Source organism: Tamandua tetradactyla, chromosome 9 (genome assembly GCF_023851605.1).
Source record: "Tamandua tetradactyla isolate mTamTet1 chromosome 9, mTamTet1.pri, whole genome shotgun sequence".
In the NCBI taxonomy this organism is placed as follows: Eukaryota; Metazoa; Chordata; class Mammalia; order Pilosa; family Myrmecophagidae; genus Tamandua; species Tamandua tetradactyla.
Window position 1 is genome coordinate 61,719,779 of NC_135335.1, and position 22,038 is coordinate 61,741,816.

General features: G+C 34.9%; 1 long non-coding RNA gene across 3 annotated transcripts in view; it reads right to left on the reverse strand.

Annotated features, from left to right (window-relative positions):
* The window catches only part of LOC143647165 (uncharacterized), a 103,342-nt gene that overhangs the window by 63,583 nt on the left and 17,721 nt on the right, over nt 1-22,038 (reverse strand). Inside the window, exons 4-5 of one of the 3 annotated variants that reach the window (XR_013157889.1) lie at nt 10,584-10,666; nt 6,833-6,959 (exon numbers count right to left, since the gene is read on the reverse strand). This is a non-coding gene — a long non-coding RNA (uncharacterized LOC143647165). Of the gene's footprint in view, nt 1-6,832; nt 6,960-10,569; nt 10,667-22,038 lie in introns of all 3 variants that reach the window. The other 2 variants (XR_013157887.1, XR_013157888.1) reach the window with 2 other exon arrangements.

The window sequence follows — 22,038 nt, forward strand, 5'->3', positions numbered from 1 at the left end:
CAATTCTCTACAGAAATAAGACATTTTAAAAAAGAGTTTCATCATGTACATTTTTTGAAATCATATTCACTCGCTTCTTGGTATTTTTTTTAAATTTTGTGGAACATATGGCTTTTGAAAGGCAAAAAAAATATTGCTTTAAAAAAATACCATTTTAAAAATCATATGTTTGTGTGTGTGTGGTCCATAGAAAGACCATCAAAATGGTGATAACTTGCTTCTATATTTTAAATTGTGATTGCATGGACAAGTCACTTCACTTTTCAGAGGCTATATTCTCATGAAGGCATTGAAATATAGAAACGATATTTAATCTCTGGGGAAATCCCGTTTACATCTCCTGTCTCCCATTCCAGTGCTCCTGGAAAGTGTCCTGGAATCCACTGTGAAACTCTCTTAAGCACATTTCTTCATTAGGCAAGTGGTGGGTTTACAGAAAAATCATGCATAAAATACAGCATTGTACATTTTAATGACACGTGTATTGGAGTATGACTTTATTCTTATGTTTAATAAATTATTGAGTTTATTATCCATGTAGGATAGTGTCTGAAGCATAAACAGAATATAGTGATACAAGTCCCACTGATGGTTTTTATTCTATCTTAATTATTCTTAGAATGAAAAGAAATCTTTATTCTCCAAAATGAAATAAATATCAAAAAACAGCAAACCAAAGGAAATCCTTTCCTAAACAATTTCATATTTTTCAAACTCTGTCTTCCATAGAATCAGGAACACATAAAATAGAAGCTGTTTTCTACTAACCTGAATATTGTATGAGTATAACTACATATATACATTTATTGATTGCAAAATTAGACAAGTGCAGACCATGAACTACCTTAACCTCTACATTCAAATTTGAGGGAATTTCTGTGTAGTATATAGGTGCATATCACCTAAGGCCTTGCGGGACATAGTACAGAAATGTTTTACTTTGACAGGAATGGGGACCTCTGCTGGAAAGACTCTAAGTTGGTTCCTCCCTTCCCTGCCTTCTGATATATATGATTTTGTGTAATCCCCTCCTCTTTATTGTGAATGGGATTATGTGGCTTGTGAAATTCTTCTAAATAACAGAATACAGAAAATGCTGTCATTTCCATGATTGCACTACGTGGAATTACAGCATCTAATAGGTTCTGACCCTTGTAGATTTTGATGAAGCAGGTGACTGTGTTGAAGAGACCCACTTGGCAAGGAATTGAGAGTCGCCTCCCCCAAGCAGTCAGCTATGAGTTCCGGATGGACTTCTTGCTGATGGACAGCAAGAAACCAGGACTCTTAGTCACACAGGAGGCAAGGAACTTAGTTCTGCCAACAGCCACATAGCCTGGGTCTTTCTTCAATGAGCTTTGAGATGAGTCTGCAACCCCAGGCAACTCCAGGATTGCAGCCCCATGAGATCCTGAGGCAGGGCACCAAGCTAAGTAGCGTCTGGATGCCAGACCTACAGAAACTATGAGATAATAACTGAGTTGTTCACAGCTGATACATGCAAGGCAACCCCCCCCCCCCCCGCCGTGAGGTAACAGATTCTTAGCAAACATTTTAAGTAACTCCCCCCACCCATAACCTCCAGGAGGCCCTTGCAAAACCAAACCTGCCCCAGCTCACACAGCAGTCCCTTGATCATCCTTGCATCCATCCTCTGGCAGCTGCATTTCTATGATTGGTTCCCCTTATCCAATGTTCACCCACTGGTAGTTACAGCCCCGGTAGCTACAAGCTTGCCATAACTCTCCACTTAGCCTGCCAATTTCTCCCTCCCAAGCTAGACAATGAAAATCCACCACCTCTCTTTCCCTACTCTGGCCAACCATTCTATATAAGCTATACCCTTACTCCTGCTTAGAGCTGTTACATCTTAGTCATCAGCCTGCCCGCACATAGCCTCACAATAAAACTCCTTTGATAGACCCTTGGTCTCTTTTCCTTCCTCCCAGTTGAAAAAACAATCAATAAGTTTGTGGTATTTGTGTTGCAATAGACAAATAAATGTTGTAGGGTTTGGGCAGATGATTGTAAAGGATTGACTTATATTTTGAATTGATCACTCTGATTGCTGACTGGACTGTAGGCAGTATAGTGGCATTAGTAAAAAAAGAAATCAGTTCACATACTGATACATTAATTCAGGAATGGATTTTAGCTCAGACAAGTGTAAACAATAGACGTGCTGAGTAACCATCAAATTCTATATGTTTTTGAAGGAAGAGCTGGGAGGATTTTGGAGTGGTTAAGTGAGAGGTGTGAAAGAAAATGAAGAGTCAAAATCTTCATCCCAGGTAAGTATAAAGATGACAGTTGCCATTAATAGAGATGGAAAAAACCATATACAAGGTGTGTCATGATAGATTAGGATTACAGATTTGAGCATATGAAGTGTAAGATGTTTATTAGTCAGCTAGCGCTGTTGCAAATTTCCAGGTATATATACATGTTTGAAATTTAGACAAGAAGTCTAGTTTGGAGATATGAATTTGGGACTTATCAATATATAAATTGTATTTAAAGCATTAGGACTTTATGAGAGATGATCGCAGAAGTGATCAACTGAGAAGAAAGCAAAGGGAAAACAATCTAAGAACTGAGAGCTAGATACTTTAAAACGGTGGTCATTACAGAAAAACAGATAGTAAAGAGGTAAGAGGAATGTCCATGAAGTGAATCGAAAACCAACTATATGCTAATCCGGATGCCAAGAGAAGAAGTTCTACCAGTTGAAGGAATGATCAGCTGGTTAAATAAGACAGAAAGATTTGTTGTTTTGTTTTGTTTTTCTAACCAGATGCCATGTGTCCTCTATAGGGGCAGCCTTGATGGAGTCTGGGGTGAAGCTTAATTGTGCTTATGAGAAAAATGAATGAAGGTGTGGTGGTCTTGAGCTGCATGTACGCCAGAAAAAACTTGTTCTCAAACTTAATCCATTCTTGTGGGTGTGAATCTATGGAAGTAGGGATTTTTTATGAGGTTACTTCAGTCCTGATACAGTTGAGCCTAATCAGGATGGGTCTTAATTCTATTATGGCAGTCCTTTATAAAAGCATGAAATTTGGAAGAAAGAAAAAAAAGAAAAGAGAAAAAGCCACAGAGCTGACAGAAGCAGCACATCAAAATCCAGAAGACAACAGAGAGACCAAGAGATGTCACCATGTGCCTTGCCATCTGATGTGATATGCTAAGGACCAGAGATCTCTAGAAGTCAGTCCCAGAATGCCACAGTCTTTGGGGAAAGAGCATTGCCTTGATGACACCTTGATCTGAACTTTTCCCCATCCTCAAAGCCCATGAACCATTAAATTCCCATTGTTTAACACAGCCAATTGCAATTGTATATTTGCTTGAGCAGCCAAGGAAACCAGAAAGAGAACAGTTTTAGGATTTCAGACAATTTTTTTGAAATGTGCTATAAAAGAGATTAGGAAAAAGAAGTGATAAGTAAAAGGGGAAAGTGGAGTGAAGAGATTATTAGACTTTTTAAAGAATGGATTAGAAAAATAAAATATTTGTATGCTTACGTGAAAATTAAATAAGCAAGAGATAGAGAAAGTATTAACTCATAAGAAGAACTGAACTAATGATCATAATTTCCAGCTGTGGTCTTCCTCCTGCATTTCTAATCTTCTTGATGCATCAGAAATATATTTTTCTTCCCCTCTCTATCGGTTAATTGCTAAATTGCAGCCTTCACTCTTTTTTCTATGGGCTAGAGGGAGACTAACGCAATTATTTAAGAATATGCTTCTACCAGAATATCTGCCACTGAGGTTTCTCAATCATAGCGTGTGGCTGATTTATGTGTGTTTTTAATCTCCATCTACCATGATTATGACCATCACATTTCACTTCCCCATGAAATCTGTTCTTGGGAAAGTGAATCTTTCTCAGTTCTTTGTACAATTTTAATGCAGCAGTATACTATTTGCAGATTTCCCATCATCTAGCAACTTCATGGAGTAAATCAATAGGATAGCAAATTTGAAATGATGCATCATGTAAAGCATGTTAATAAAATATTTTCTGGCATATTTGCTTTACTGACCAAATTTGACTTTGCATTAGTTTATATCGCCCTGCATGTAACCCTATCAGATAGAAAGTAACCTGAATAGTTTTCCCAAGGTCAATAATTTATAGCAAATATATTCTCATAACGTGAAATATATAATGCAAAATGTTCATCTAGTTTTAATTTTATGAAATGGTATTGTTTTTTACTATGTGGGTGTGTGTTCATTTAATTGAGATTAAGGTAACATTTAGGTGTATTCATTGTTGAAGAATCCTTATTGTCTGAGAAAGTTTGGATTCTGAAAGAAAATAAGAACTTGGCTTGCTAAAGATTAATTTCTAGGGCCTTGAAGATAATGAGATGAATGGAATGGATTGATTATATCACCGGAGATGCAGTTTTGCTTAGACCTGTAACATCTGACTGGGCACTTTTGTTTTCACATGAGAAAAGTTTCAGTCAATACATGCTATGCTTTCATTTGCGCATGAGAGTGGCAGGCATTGCTCTAAGCATTTTACACATGTTAAATTATTTAACATTTACATCTATGAGTGTCTATTTGTATCTCCAAGAGGAAACTAAAACAATGCTGGTGGGTATTTAACCCCAAATCAATACAAACAGTAAATGCTGTCATTTGGGATTATAATTTAGGGAGTCTGTTTCTATATCACCCTGTATAATAATTTAAACACTTCTGCTTCCTAGCAGTCAACAATCAAATAACAGAATCTTTTCTTTCAGTCTCTCTCTCCTTCAACCCCTATCTAAAAGGGCTTCTTCTTTTTGAGTAGTTGTCTTATTCTGTACTATTGAGGAATACCTTCTCCAAGTTATTCCATAGAAAGATAGTTATTCTATTAAAATATTATCCTAGAGATGGAACCTTTTGGTATAGCTTGGGTCGTTACTGTTGCCAGGGAAATTCAGTCATGCACATATTTTATTCTGGGTTCTATAGTCGCTGTTATGACTAGGGAAAAAATAAATTTCGACTAACTTTCCACCCCACATGTACACATTAAAGTGGGACAGCAGCTGTTCTTCTAAAGAAGAGGGACAGACGAGAGAGAGAAATTAGAGAATAAACCCTAAGCATGTGAAACCTTTCCTATAAAATTTCAGATAGTTGCCAAAAGTGATTTAGTAGGTAATTTTTATGCAAATTAGTATTCTAACTCTAATTCCATGGTTCTTAGCTCTTTGAGCTTTTAGTGTTAGTGAAAGTCCATATTCTAAACAATTTCTTTCTGCCAGTCTATTTACACACTCAGAGGCCTTCCTTGATTTATTTTTCTTCTCCCTGCCGTTAGGGGATAATGGGGTTGGGTACTGTGTAATTTTCCATTTGTTATTCAACCCCAAAGGGTTAGGTAGAAATTGTTGCAACATATATCACTTGTAGCTGCTCCCTCTGGCCACAGGGACCTTTTCTTCCAGTTTTATCCAATGGACATTGTCTCTCCCAGTGAGGGGTCTGAGTCCAGAGTAACAGAAAAAAAAATGGCCATCCCCTGACTGTTTATTCTGATTAATTCTGAGATGTATTACTTTGTAAATATAGAAAAGTTACTATATTCCTTCTGACAACTCAAAGGGCATTTTTCTTTAAATTATATATATATATATATATAAAATTTTTTTATATATATAAAATTTTGTTTTGTTTTGTTTTCTTTACATGGGCAGGCTGCAGGAATCAAACCCAGGTCTCTGGCATGGCAGGTGAGAATTCTGCCACTGAGCCACCATTGCACCACCCTCTTTAATGTATTTTTAAAATTAAAGTTCCCAATTTAAGAATAATCTTCATTGGCAATTTCTTTTTCTTCATTCAGTTTTTTTAAAGTTGTTTTTTTTCTTTATCACCATAAAAATAATTCAGCATTATATTAAAAAGCACATAATAATTTCATTATCTATCTTAATCTACAGATATATTTCCAGAAGTTTACAGATAATTACTTGACCTGCAGTTATTTTCAAAATTCATTCCACTGGACTGAGCCCTTCGCACCATCCCCACTGCAGGAAGTTAACCACTCCTGACCATTTTGCTTTATTTTCTGAAATTTTAGCACCAAGACCTCAGTCTTCTTTCCAGCTCATATCTTAAAATCATTACCAGTGTTTCAAACTCCTTCTATGCAAACGGGGCTTACACCACCAAACCCATTCATTTCCTTGAATTATGTATCTCCATTTAAAATTCACTGTACTCTACCTTAGCTGCAAACTTTTATAGTTATTCTCAGAAGTATTACACACCAGAAACAGTGCTGCTTCCAAAATTCATTATTTGCTACCTTAATATAATCTATCAGCTTCCTATAACATTCCATGATATAATCCTATCAGAACAATTATTTAACTTCACTCTTTAAATTTTGTTTTGATTTCACCCATGACTTAGATCCTTAAAATAATAATCATTTATTTAGTGCACAAGGTTGAGAGCTGGCTGGTGTCCCTGGCCTCAGCTCAACCAGTTTGACTCTGCTGCATATGGCCTTTTACCTTCTAAACTTTTCACAAGACATCTGGAAAGGATTCTAAGTGCAGAAGCAGATACTGTCTTTTGGGATCAAAGTTTGGATGTGCCACAATGTCACTAACGCTGAATTTGTTTTTTCAAAGCCAGTCACAATATTGATGGGGGGGGGAGGTGCTAAAAAGTAGCATTGCAAAGGGATGTGAATGCAGGGAAGAAATTTGTGGTCATTCCTTTTTTTTTTTTTTCAGAAAACAAAAAACTATTGCCAGTCTTCTGACTACAATTTTCACATGTCTACCAGTGAGTTTTTCAGATACCTGAATCTCCTCTTATCAATGGCATTGTGTTTGAAGAAAATCATCTGATGATGTAGACCACCTCTAGATGTGGCTCTTCTCAATGTAGAAGCCTCTGATCAAAAATGACAAGTCATCACTCCTTGATCTTCAAAAGAAAACAAGGGCAGGATACGCAAGTGTCACCCCCATTCACAGAGGAAAAAAAGGGGAGGCATGAAACAGTGATTGGCACATAGCATTTCTGAAATTCCACTTGGCAAATGTCGCCTAGTCCTCTAACTAAAGAACATAATGGACCTTCATTAGAGCCCATTTGTGCTCCTGAGAATAGCTCCCCAGGCTATTAATATCTGGAGCTTTCTGGGACTAGCTCTGGCTTCATTGTTCTGTTATACTTCCTGGAAGGGATTACCTAATCCATTGCTTCTGAGCTGTTTTTTTTTCCCTTAAGAAATGGTTTGTGTGTGTATATAAACAACTTCTCTGTGTGCTTCCTTTTTAAATAAAGTTGGATCCCTGAAAACTTTTTGCATTTTGAGCTATTTCAGTCATTTCTAGTCTAAGTAAGTAGTGATTTTACTTCTATGCTTTTATAAAATCTTTGAATATGTGTGACTTAATTTGAGTGTATTTCACTTGTCAAAAGCCACATTAATAATTTATTTCTACATGGACTTCTCCATGCTTTAGGCATCCAAGCTTATGGAATATACACCTTAGAACTGAGAATATTTGTTGTCCAGTCTTGAATGTCTTACTCATTGCAAATAAGCACATCACCATACCTGTGATTTTATCTTTCTCTTCAAGTCTTGTTCCACTTCAAAATCTTTTATTGACTGAGCAAACTATATATGAAAACAATAGTTTGATCTCACAGTCTACAAAAAGGCCCTGTATATTCTATTGAAATTCAACCTTAAATCTCTAATTATTTCTTTAGCTCATGTTTCTCTTGCAATTCCTTATAAAACTCAGCTAAGTGCACTTAGCTGTTACTTTCAACATTCCACCTAGATTGATCATTAGCCAAAACCAATTACCTTAGTACATTTTATATCTTCTAAGTAAACACAAACCATAGTTTTGGGAGCTATTTCACTACTATAGGTACAATTTTTCCAGACTCCGATTACACTATCTTCACCAATTTTGCAGCCTTTGCTAATAATTTATTCATCATTTTTTCAGTCTCTACATACTATTTGATCTCAAAGCCAATTTCACATTTTTAGGATTTCTAATACTGATTTAGGTATCACCTAGATTTTGATGCATAACACACCACTCCAGAACTTAGTAACTTTAAACAAGGCCTTCAGATTTTGCTCACAGTTCTGTAGGTTGTCAATTTAGGGTGGGATCAGAAGATTTCTTCTGGACTAGCTTGATGCATTAGTTGCTAGAGCTGCTATGTTGAATGCTGTTAACCTGGTTGGCTTAGCAATAGGAACTTATTGGCTCACAGCTTTGAAGACCAGAAATCCAAAATTAAAGTATTAAAAATGCCCTGCTTTCTCTGAATTCTACAGCATTCTGATGGCAATCCTCTGTTTTATGGTGTTCTGTCTTGTAGGAGCCAAAGGTTAAAACAAGACCTGCAGAATTTGTTGGGAGCAGCTGGTGTTAAAGTGGTGGCAAGAAATTGAGGAGACAGTTACTTGCTTAATGGAGAAGAGTCTGGGAGACAGAGAATGTTTGTTTTGTCTTAGCCCCAGGTTCTTTGTGGTCATCTTAAGTAAGCACCCTGTATTCTCACCAGGCGCATGCATACTCTTTGTCACGTGAACCTTGCAGTATATAAGCAGGAACCAGTTAAGAATAAAGTTGTCTGATGTCTCTGGTCTGTTATCGCTGAGCTTCAGACCCCCTGAACCCATCTGTGTCTGCCTTTCATTCTGTCTTTCATTCTTTCCTTAATATCCTTCGAACTCCGTTTCATAGGAAGCAACACTCTCCTGGTTTCTCTGGCTTTTTGGGTCTACTGGCTTTCAGTTTGTATAGCAGGGTTAGAATTTGGCTTCCATAATAAAATTAGAATTGAACTCTATTACACATGTATGGAACTTTCTCACTGAAGAGGGTGGAGGGCGATGGTTCTGACCTAAATAAGTTTGGGAGTGAGTGGAGTCTATAAGGCCAAAGGCAAAAGTAAATCCACAAAAGCACTGTACTCTCTTTGATAAAGATTTTGTCCCTTAAAGTATGTGCTGATTATTCTCATACCTCTATACATGTATAAGAGAATTGTAAGTATTAGGTAAATAGATGGTAGATGGTGAGAACCAGGCTTCTCAATGTTGGAGTGGGTACTTACTGATGGAAGGGGCACTAAAATCACCCTTTTAATGGATTAGAGTTGGAGATATCAATATGAGCCCATATTTAACTTATTATAGATATAGATGGTGATATACAGAAAGGTTTATTGATATGTATATATATATAGGTTAGTTTACTCACATGCTTTTTTTGACACTATCAAATAAGAGGGCCTACAACCAGTGGCACTCCATTAGCAATGAGCACACCTACTACTCTCAATAAAAGGAAGCAGTGATCATTAGAGAAATGGCTGATTCTAGGACTGGGGAAAGATATATTCAAGATGACCCTGAAGTATCTAGCAATGTTAGATGGTAAGGAAATAGAAAACAATAAAATTTATAAATTAAATGATAGGGTATGTCAAATGCAGGAATCCCTGGAAGTGTACCCAAATGCCAAAGCTGGAATAATTTGAAAATCAATATAAATAAAAGAGCATTTGATTATAATCCAAAGTATAAAATACAATCCCATAATCATTGCTGATGTAAAAAAATATTATGCAAATAAATAAATTGGGGAGAAGCACTAGATCACCCATGCAAAAGAATGCCAAATAATTTATGTAGACACAGCTCCCTCAATAAGGGATAGAAAAATCTCCAGTCTTTCAATGCCAGCTATGATAAGGACTTCCTTCCTTAGATTACAATATAAATAGGGAATGGGAGTGAAGAATAACTTTAAGGGGGAGAAATCTGACAAACATTATCTCAGCCAGTTGATCAAATTCAATATATATATATTTTTAGCTTTATAAGATAAAATACCCGTATTTATTGTTCAGATAGCTCCCCCTACACATTGAGGAGCTTCATTAAGGGTAGCTGCCATCAGGGCTGCTACAAGGACACGTTTTTTATGGGGGTAATGAAAGATAGCTTCATAGACAGCACATCAAGCATAAGCCTAAAATGGTATTTTCCTGTTATGGAGGCTCCTGGTGCAGAGAACATGTTGGTGTGGCGCACAAGAGCCTTGCTTCTTAAATACAAGAAAAAATCATGAATGAATTTACTGGTTCTTCTCTGATACAGCCCGACAGTGTTCAATGAAGCATCCCTTTCCATTCCTGCCACAATTCTGGGTGAGGGGAGAAGAAAGGGATAGAAAGGTGCTAATATTTGGAAAAGCAAGCCTAGTTGTGCTGCAGTCTCCCCTTCCATTCTGCTGCTGGTTGTCGGTGTCTTCTTGGGAGCTGAGGCAGCTTTATGGGGGCAGGAAAGAGCCACCCACTAATCACCTCTTCTTGAAGCCATACTTTTTTGCATTCATAGAAGAGGTCAGTCTTGGAGCTCTCCAAATTGGCAGTCTTTGGGCAACCATCTCTATCCTGAATGGTGCACTCCTGACAATGATAAGCATCAGAGACTCGGGGACCCCCAAAGATCACATAGCACCCCTGGTAAAACTCTCGTTACACTCACCACATCTGCGCTACCTGGTGCAGGAATGCATGTAAGAATCACAGGTCACACACTCGCCATCACATTTTTCACACCGTCTTCCAATGGCAACACCAGCCTGATTATGGCAAAAGATCAAATCAGCAAATGCTTAGCTGTAGCATCCACTCAAGCCGCCAAATTCAATATTAACAGTCAAAAAATAGAATTTGATATGAAGCAATGGAAAGGCACTTTACTTTTGTGGTCTTCCTCCCCAAATCTGTAACCCCTTTTAATCACTATAAAAACATACGACAAATCCCAATAGAGGGACTAAGTATTTGGCCAGTGCTCCTCCAACTCTCAGGTCATCAAAAACCTGTAAAGTCTGCGGAACTGTCACAGCCCAAAGGAAGCTAAGAAGTCATGAGAAGTAAATATAATGTGGTTTTTTGAGAGCGCCTGGAAGAGTAAAAGACATAAGGTAAATCCAATGAAATATGAATAAACTGCGGGCTTTAATTAATAATAATGTATCAATTTTAACTCATCAAGTATAACAAATGGGCCATACTAGTATAAGATGGCAATAACTGGGTGAGGGTATATTAGGAACTCTACCATCTTCTCAATTTGTCTGCAAATTTTAGACTGTTCTAAAAATTAAGTCCATTAAAAAGACACAATGTGTCAGATGCCTGAGAGAAGCATCCTTACCATTTGCACATATGCATTATTATTAACATAATTTTTATGATCTTTCGTCTCAAAGTGCCCACAATGTCTCAAATAGCTCCAAAATGTACAGCAAGTGCAGACATAAAGATTTGTTGTAAGTCTATTCGATGCAAAGAAACAACCTTCCAATGTGTCTGTTCTGCTATGATGACCACGAGCAATACAAAGTAACTGGAACATTTTATCAGAGATGCTTAAGTATAATTTTCTGATAAAAGAAAAATAACCTGTGAAAATGCATATTAGTAAAACATTTTATTTCTTTCTAGCTTACTAAGGTCTTTGACACACCAAGTGGCCTCATAGTAGCCATAAATGCTTTTCAGATTAGAAATAAGAAACCCATTGTCCCTATAATGATTGGATGTTATTGTTAAATTTGAAATACAATAATGCTCTAAAGCAAAATACATGCTTAATTCCAGTACTTGCTATAGAGATTTCTAAAATATGCAGACACAATTAAATATAAAATGCTTTCAAACCACTTGTTCTCCACAGGAAAACACATCTGATAAATAACTAAAACCAGGCTCTAGCTCAAACTGATTTCGATTATATGTATTTATGTCTGTTTTTGTCCCATTTTGAACCTGAAATAAGTGTATATCCCCCCTTGCACTGCATTCCCATGTCTCAGACCTTATACCTCCATTGTCCTCTTTGACTTAAGAATTCAATAAATGTCCAATTTCCGCAAACTGTGTGGTTTATGATTTCACTTCTCGCCCTCAAAAGCCTGATACCAAGCTCCACTTTCTGATGACATTTTCACTAGAGATTTTGAGCCCACCTCCACTGAAGCATAGTTTAATGGACAAATACATGTTCTGAGGTTAAATAGCTCTGAGTTAAATCCTGATTTGCTATTCAAAGGACCTGTGTTTTAGAAAAAGTTAGTCAACTTTTTACAATAGTTTATTTTTTAAGTAAAAGTGAAGCTTTGCTTGATAATAATCTATCCATGCTGCCATCAACAAGCATTTCCTTTCCTTTTTTCCACTTCTTTTTTCACATGGACAGGCATCAGGAATCAAACCCAGGTCCTCGAGCATGGCAGGTAAGCATTCCTACCTGCTGAGCCACCATGGCCCACCCTTCTTTTCTCCACTTTCAATCTGTATCTTTCAATCCCAGAGCCTGAGTTGATCGCGCATTCACGTGTCATCGCTTTTGTTGCTGTTACTGCTCACAAGGTGTTAAGGATTGCCTAAGGGAACCACTGTGGTATTAAAAACACATAATTTCCAACCCAACCTTGTCTCTTTCCTTCAGGACCCCTTTAACTATCTCTCATTGTCCATCCAGCATATTCCAGGCATTTCCTATTATTGTCAATTTTCGAACATTTTGCTTATACTTTCTTTTTGGAGATGACCCTGCATTGCACTTTACTGGAAATTTAGAGGTCACCTAATGGGAAATCTTACAATTTGCTGCCTCTTTATCTAAAAATGTGTTTTAACCCATAATCAACTACATTAAAAAAGGCTGAGTGAGGAGAGGGAAGGGAACTCCAAAGTTTTCCGTATAAGCTTACCTCTACCGCTTATGGAACCTAACTCCAATATTTATTCTTTACCATGGAATCTGTTTGAAGATGTGAGTGTTTTCTAAATTTTATTCCTATATTCTTATGTTTAGAAGAGTGCTGGACACATAGCCACAATCTGATTTTTTAATGATACATGTAATTTTATTAATAATTAAACAGCTATGAAAATTATTTATGAAATTTTAGTGACAGGCCTGTAACTTTTTCTCTGTTCAGTCAAGAGTTAAATAATAAAAGGCTTGTTTTGCATATTCTGCTTTATCTCTTTCTTCATTAATAAGCTCCTTGAAATTACATTGTATAATCATTTCTGTTTAAACCTTAATATAGTAAGAATTTTTAATCTGTATTTTGTTTTTCCTATTCTATAAGAACTTCTTTCTCATAATGTTCTAAATAATAAATAATAAAGGGTTTTAAATATTTATATACTTTAACCTCTGCAGTTTCAAAAACATTTAATCTGAGTATACTACATATATTAACTAATAAGTATATCAATATCTGTCCATCTATCTATTATGGAAACATTTGAAAATATCATGTAGTGAAATTTATCTATCTTTTCATCTATAATTCTGTCTTTAAATATTTGAAAAGTGGTATGCATTAAATATCTACCAATATGATTTTTAAAAATTTTACATTACAGTGAAATTTTGAATTCACTAGGAATTTTTTTGTAGTTACAAATGATGCAGATGTAATTTTACTTTTGTCCAACTAGTTTAAATAGTTGTTTTTAAGATTAATTTTAAAAATTTCCAAAAATTATTGCATTATATATTATATAAAAGCATTTATATAATAATAATTTGGAAATTCTTCTATATTAATTCGCATCTAATACTGAGTTGGAGTACCTTCTTTCCATCATCATTAGGATGTAATAGAATATAAGATCTCATTGCTTCAATAGAGAGAAGCTGGACATTTAATTTCAATTCCAATGGGCAATCACAAACCACAAAATTTCATCTTTGACATATTAAAAACAGCTTCTTTAGTGGGTTGTATGTCTGACCACTAGATTCTTGCTATTTCTCAAACCACATTGCCAGGCTTTTCAAGCAGGTGCCATTAATTGTAGATAAGGATAAAATTGAAAGCCACAATAGCAGCAGGAAAGATAATTTCCATAAAAAAAAAATTAGCGTAATTAAGCAATCAAAATGCTATCAAAATACTATCAGAATATTTTGTTTGTACCTCTAAAATATTTTTCATGTTTTGATATTATACTCCTTGTCCAAATATTTGTAAGTGAATTGAATTTTCTGTTCCTGAGATGAAATATTGATTTGAGAGTTTTTCTATGCCTCATTATATTTTTATTTCATATTTTAAGAAAAGTGACATTTTTTAAAAAGTTTAAATATAAATTATATAAGCATATTATTAGAAAATAAAGTGCCAAATACCGATGCTTTACATTAACCAGATAAATAAAAGTCATAAAATATTAGGAATGCTAAAATAATCAAAACATCATATCTTTACCAGCTTCATTATATCTTGTTATTATAATCTGATGATATGCAAAGTTCATACATAACTACATAAAAAATAATGGAAGTATCTTGGACAAATGAACATTCATTAACTTTTTACTCAAACACATAAAATATACATAATCTTTTACTTTTTCCAGTTCCAATGAGTTAAGTGTACTCTAAACATATATCATTTAAGCACCTAGAAACAAATGCATGTTCCTTCTTCTTTCTTTATTGGAAATCGTCATAACTGTTTGTAATCATAGTAGCATATGAACAGAACACAGCATTTCTATTCTGAAACTTGAGTGTGTATATTGACTCTGTGTTTAGTACCTGTCTTTCATATTACATATGTGAGTTGTTGCATAGATATGTACTAATTTAATACTAAAATTATTTACTGGCCCCTGACTAATCTACAAGTCTCCTGATTCTATAGAATTGAGATTTTGCTGAGGTTGAGACCAAGTATCCCACAGAATGTGCATGTGGAGTAATAAAATGTTCAGCAATACAATTTAGTGTGCTTTTCTTTATTCAATGTTTGATGTTTCATTGCTGAACTAGAGAAATGAAATTTCCATAAAGCTTGTGAAATGCAATCTTATTTCAAAATCATTTGAAATGGGCACTACTACTCATATTAGGGCTGTTCACTTGAGAAGTAGAGGTCCCCACACAATGTTCTTTGGAGCACTATAAGTGTGAACACAGCAAAAATACCTGAAAGGCTTGGTTGTTATAAAAATTCTATCTCCACTCAAACAAAGCTCTGGAATCAAAATATTTGAGAGTAACAATAATGTATTCTTTTAGAAGAGTTTCTTTAAGACACACTCCACCAATCTAGGTAGCTATACTATACTCTTAGTTGTTACAGTGCTGGAATGCAATAGTCTAGAAACGGAATGACTTATTAAAAGGGAATTTATTAAGTTGCAAGTTTACAGTTCTAAGGCTATAAAAATGTCCAAACTAAGGCATCAAGGGAAAGATACCTTCACTCAAGAAAGGGCCAATGATGTTAGGGCCCTGTCAGCTGGGAAGACACATTGCAACATCTGGTAGCTTTCTCTCCAAGCTTCTTCAAATGGCTTCCCCAGGGGCTGTTTTCTTTCTACATCTCTAAAAGTCTCTGGGTGTGTCAACTCTGAAGCTTTTTCCAAAATGGTTCTTACTTAAGGAACTCTAGTCAGAGACCCACCTTGAATGGATAAGGACACATGTCCATGGAAACCATCTCATCAAAAGGTCCCACCCACATCTCCATGGAAACAACTTTGTCTGAAAGATCCCACCCAATAATATTGAATGAGAATTAAAGAACATGGCTTTTCTGGAGTACACAACAGTTTCAAACCAGCACATACTATACTATACTATACTATACTGTACTGTACTGTACTATACTACACTATACCATATTGTGTTTTATTATACTATACTGTACATTATACTATACCATAAACTACTATACTACACTACACTAAACTGCACTATACTATATTAACATCTCTGTTATATTTCAATATAAATGTTCCCCAAATGTCTATAAATTATAGTATGCTACATCTTAGTCATCATGTAACCTAATATTCAGAAGAAAGATGAAGAAAATGTACACAATATGCTTTCTGAGTATCTCTCATTTTCTTGATGAAATCATTGATGGTTAGGTTTTTGCTGCTTTAAAAAATCAACTGCTGGAGGTGCAAGAGTAGTTCAGTGGTAGAATTCTCACCTGCCATGCAGGGAACTGGGATTCAATTCCTGGCCCTTGAACTTCCCAAAAAACAAACAAAGAAAAAACCCACAAACAAAAATTCAACAAATGTGGCTGCGATAACAGGATACTTACATAGAAAAAGAATGAAATGTGACCCCAGGCATATAGCATACAAAAAAAAAAAAAAAACACTACTTATTTGGCTTTTGCTTTCTCTTTTAAAAGTTTTCAGTAAACTAATCAAGACCCACCTGAATGGGTGGAATCATACCTTCTTCTAATCAAAATTTAATACCCACAATTGAGCGAGTCACATCTCTGTGGAGATAATCTAATCAAGTCTCCAAACCAGAGTACTGAATAGAAATTAGAAGAAATGGCTGCCTTTACAAAATGCATCAGGATTAACACATGGCTTTTCTAGGCTACATAATCTTTTCAAACCAGCAAATCATTCGTTCTTTCTCTCTTTCTCTCTATCTCTCTATCCCTCTATCTATCTATCATCTTTCTATCTGTCATTTGTCATCTATCTATTTTGTAAACACTTGGATGTGGGTGGTACGCATCATGCTCCTAGAATACTTATTACTGATATGTACTTTTCCAAAGAAAAAAGATATTAATTTATGTAACCATCTGTTGATATTCACTTATGTAACCATTTATTGATGCCTTGATTTGGATACCTTCATGGCCACAGAATTGTAACCTTCTAAGTTAATAAATCCCCACTGTAAAAGCCATCCCTATTCTGGTATATTACATTTCATCAGCTTTAGCAAACTAAAACACCTTATACCCATGAGTATTGATTTTGCATTGTTTTGATTGTTATCAGAATAAAAATATTTGTACAATCAAAAGGAAAGACACATGCCTCAAATTATGCAACTCATTTTTTAATGCTCTTAAATATCAAAATGAGCATATATGTTTAACCGACCCCTGTATTCAAGGTTATATAATCTTATTATTCTACTGCATTAAGCAAAATGAAGTAAGGGGGTGTTCTCTTGCTTATTTACTGGTTTTAATGCAAAAGTAAAAGAAAAAGAAGGAGAGAGAGAGAGAAAATGAGAGAATGAGAAAAGCAGGAAGAAGTATTCAAACATACTAGTGAGCTGCAGATTTCCAAGAATCTAGAAGTAAAACTGAATTGTTATTAATGATAAAATAAAATGCAATTATTCCTCAATTTAAACTACTCTTGGGGAATCTGGAATCTTAGTATTTTAAATAGGCAAGTGAATCAGCCATTATTGCCTATATCCCTAAACATTCTCATCTTTTAAAAGTTCATGTATTCTGCAACTTTCCCTGGTTTTTTCCACTCTTTTATTTCTGGATCAGCTTCACAGCTCATTTACCTGCAATACGACATAATTGGCTTTCTCCTTGACATGTTCTGAACAATAAGATAGATATCTCTGCTTGTCCATTACACCAATTTTATGGCAGAAAAGCTCAATGTTTAAATTCTCATAGACAGGGAGAGCAATATATCTTTTGCTTTCAATAAATTTATTTTACATATTGGGGAAATCTGCTTTGGATTTAAAAAAAAGCTTTTCTCACCCACTTCCCTTGGGTATTGTTTCATCAATCATTTTGTGTTTTTCCTTCGCAATCCTAGGGTCTCATTCTAAGATTTTGGCCCTTCTGAAATGGCAAATCAAGCCCCAAATATCTGTCTTTTACTACTGGCTCCTAATTTCATTTTGCTTTCATTGCCCATTTCCTGTTCAAAGTAGTAGTCAATAAATGTCTCCAATTCCTTACTTCCATTCAATACACTCTTATAATGAAGGGGAGTTATGAGTTGGGAACCTCAGCACCTTTACCTCCTTGCTGCCATTCAGTATTTGATAGTCATGACTATGACCTCAGACTGTGAAATGTTCTTTTCAAATCCAATCTTTACATAGGCTCTAATCCTGGGTCATTCATGTCAAATTGAATCTTAAGCTATAAGTCTATCTCTGATTCCTATCCACCACAAATCACAACTTCATTTTTTTTCCATATATGCACCTCTTAGTATCACCTTCCATTTGCTAATTGATTGCTAACTCCAAAATCTCCACTTTCTGAGCTTCAGAGCTGAATTTTCAACCACCAACTGGAAATTTCTCTTCAAGTCCCTGCTATCACTAAATTATCATTTTGGGGGGAAGGGGGACATGATTTTGCACAAATTCTTTCTCCTGACTTCCCACCATGGTAAATAACACAGAGATGGTTACTTTTCTGTGGATGATCCCATATATCAGATACAAGTACTACCCCAATGATATCTCCCACATCTTGGCCTATCTGACATCCTTTGAGCACTCACCTATACTCATTCATTCAGCCATTCATTAATTTATTCACTTAGTAGGTCACTTATAAAATGTCTTTTCCCTCTTATGAGTTTATAATCTCTTTGTTATCAGTGTCTATTTTTTAACTCAATTTTTTAAAATGTAGCCTAATAGCTACTACCTCATTTAACAAAGGCAATTAATAAATATATTTGCATCTTCTACAATTTTAATCACAGAAACTTCCTTCCCTCCATTGGAAGACATTTTGTTTGTCTTTCTTTTAAGGTTAATATGACAAACTGAAAGCTCCATAAGAACGGAATACAAGAATCCACTGTTATGAGCCTTGAATAAATATTTAATTTATACATTGATGTAAATTTGATTTAATTTTTGTTAAACTATGCTATGGGTCTGTTCTAATGATAATACCAATTTTAACTCATTTAGCCTTCAAACCAATCTAATCATATAGTTATTATATTTCCTGAAATCAAGGTGAAGAAGCCCAGGCCCAGAGAGTCTAAGTATCTTGCCCCAAGTCACACAAGTGGTAAGGGGAGAAGCAGGTTGCAAACACTAGTAATTTAATTCCAGAGTCCTTGTCTTGGCCATTCTGACAAGGAATCTCATTCAGTCCAACCTTCTTCCTTCAAGTCTAGAATTTTTAAACATTAGAGAAGTTCATCGTTTTTCTCAACAAATTTAGAAAATCATTACAAGAATGATAGCTAATCCACTCAAGCTGATGAACAAAAATTATGTATGATGAAAAAGAACTGTTCATGTGTGTTTTGTAAGTCCTGTGTTTCTTACATCATTTCTTTCTCATTGCAATTTTAATGCTATTAAGTAAAATTAAATTCCAGTACTCTATACTCACATTTTAATCACAGTTATAAATATAACCAAAATAGTTACATTGTCAGTAACAATTTTAACAGCTTAAAATGAAACAGAAACAGGAATGAAAGAATGAAATGATTATTTCATTCACCAATATCATAATTAAAAGAGTCTATATGTCATTCATTATTCTCAGAATTGGACCAATCATGCTCTGGGAAAAAAACTTCAAATACACACATACACCGTCTTTGTTTTAATGATATTTCAGTTTCTTAGAACATAACCAAAAGCAGAATAGACTAATGAGTGAAAGTGCAGGTCACATGGAGAACCAGAATAATTTGCAGGTGTGTTTTAAAATTACACATGAAGGGGGTGGCGCAACAGTGGCCCGTTGGCAGAATTCTTGCCTGCCATGCCGGAGACCTAGGTTCAATTCCCGAAGGTTGCCCATGCCAAAAAAAAAAAAAAAATTACATGTGAAGTGTGTGCTTGAATCTACTTTATTCCTCATAAATAATAATAAAAGGATTAGGACTAGAAGAAGAAATTTAGCCATGGTAGAAATCACAAAGCAATTTCCATCTACACCTAAAAAATTTGTAAACTGGCATTTAGAATATTGGCCTTATTTTAATCAGAGAAATTTAAACTCAGTGTAATTTTAATGAATAGCTCACAGAAATATAGAGGATTTAAAGGCTTTCTCCCCATAAATCTTTCTATACCTCCATCCATCAATACTAATCTGTATAAATTATTCCTGCTACAAAGACCTGAAGCAAAAAACATGTTTTAATCAAGAATATTAAAGAAGAAGAAAAATATTCCTGATTTTAAACGATGATTATATTTATTGGAACTATTGTGTCCAAATTGGAATTGGACCTTTTTTTCAGGTGTAATCCCTTGATTACATAAAAGTATTGACTAAGTGAAATGTGTAAAATCAGTTATAGAGATTCATATTTAGATTTAAGTATATTAAATTTAATGAATAATGTATAATCTTTTAACTTCTTATAATTATCATATAGTTTCTCTGAGTAATGCATTCATAATTTACATCTGTGTGAAGCCACAAAGTCAAATATGCTGTTCTCTTCATTTGAAGGTGGCAGAATTGATAAAAATTATCAAAATATTTAGGACAAAATTATATGATCTGTCCATATCCGTTGAAATGGTAATTTAACAACCTCACCTACCTAAGCAATAAATATTTTTCAGAATTACAGACAGCAATAAAATTTGCTCATTTCTTCATTTATTCTGTTAAGAAATACTTCTTTATTAACTCTGTCTATGAAATATCTGTTGAAACAATCTCTTCCAAATAATAATATACATGTTAAATTTCCATGTCCAAAGCGTACACACTATATGCCTAATCTGTCCATTTCAAATATGACGTTTTTCCAATGTGAGTGTGTATGCAGGTGTTTGTGTTTATGTGTGTGTGTTACTGTTATATGCTCAATGTCAAAAAAATCAAGGCAATGAAAAGGGTACTACATTTGTTGTAATGACTGCCTATATATGAATCAATATGCACATAAAAACTGTTTTATGAGAAAAAAGTGATCATACTATACGTACAAGCTATGTGTAACTACTCCCTTACTCGTGAACATTTAGTTTATTTCGTAATTATTACTCTAAAAATTATTGCTGTAAGTAAAACACTGTATTATCAAGTTGTTCTTCAAAAGGAAGAAACCAACTTACTTTTCTAGCTACACCTTGCCTCTCCATACACCTTGCGCAATGCTAGATAGTTTCACCATTTTTCACTTTTAAGTATGCACACCTTTTCTTTACTATATTTAAAGTTCTTTGTCAAGTTTTCTCTTATAATGTTTCTATTTTTTGGTCTACTTTCTATATTAATAATCAATAGTTTTTAGTGTTTGTGAGATCTTTATAAGGACAACAGCAAAAAAATAAACATTGGGAAAGAAGCTCTTATTATGCAATAATTAATCCAGTAGCCAATTAATCACGTAAACACAAAACATAGAACCTATAAATACTATAAGATAGAGAGCTCACATTCTTTCTCTTTGCTAGGGTATTGGTGTGGCTACATAATAGTCATTTTTGAATCCTTCTCCATTTTTGTCACCCACGGCAGACTTGCTTCTCTACCCTACACTGCTCTTTTCTCATTCATGCCAATATTGTCCATTTTTGTATCAAGTGCTGGAATGATAAGTGTAAATTATTCTGATTCACCAATTTGTATCGTACATAGGCTTCATCATCTTTATGACTAATACATGCATTTTCCTTTAGTTCTAGATATATAAAATAATAACAATTGCAATGCTCTGAGTAGTCTTTCCTCGACTTTGAAAGAAATTTTGAGAAAGATTGGTTATTCCCTGAAACTTTCATGGAAAAAGACAAGGTAGATGTGCAATGAGAACTTAGAGTCTCACTGAATATAGAACAATCATTGACTGTATATTGTTTTCTGTCTCATTGTCTAAAACATTATCCACATCTGAACCTCCAGGGATTTTGTACTTAGTCTTTCAGTATCTACTTATATAAATACAGTGGAACTGCTCCCAACAGATTGGAGTTTATGAATAGGATTCAAAGAGGGTATTTAACACAGCCAGGACTCTTCCATGGCTAACATTGTTTGCATGACCTAAAAATAGTTAGATAGTTTTCATATTATCATTCTTTTTAATACACATTTCCATGCAATGGGGCGGGGCTAGAGGACAGACTGGGCTTTTCAGGGCTGGAAGAAGGAAAGGGGATCAGTGTGAGAGTTAGATCAGTGAGGTGATGGGGTAAAGTAATCCAGAGATTAAAATG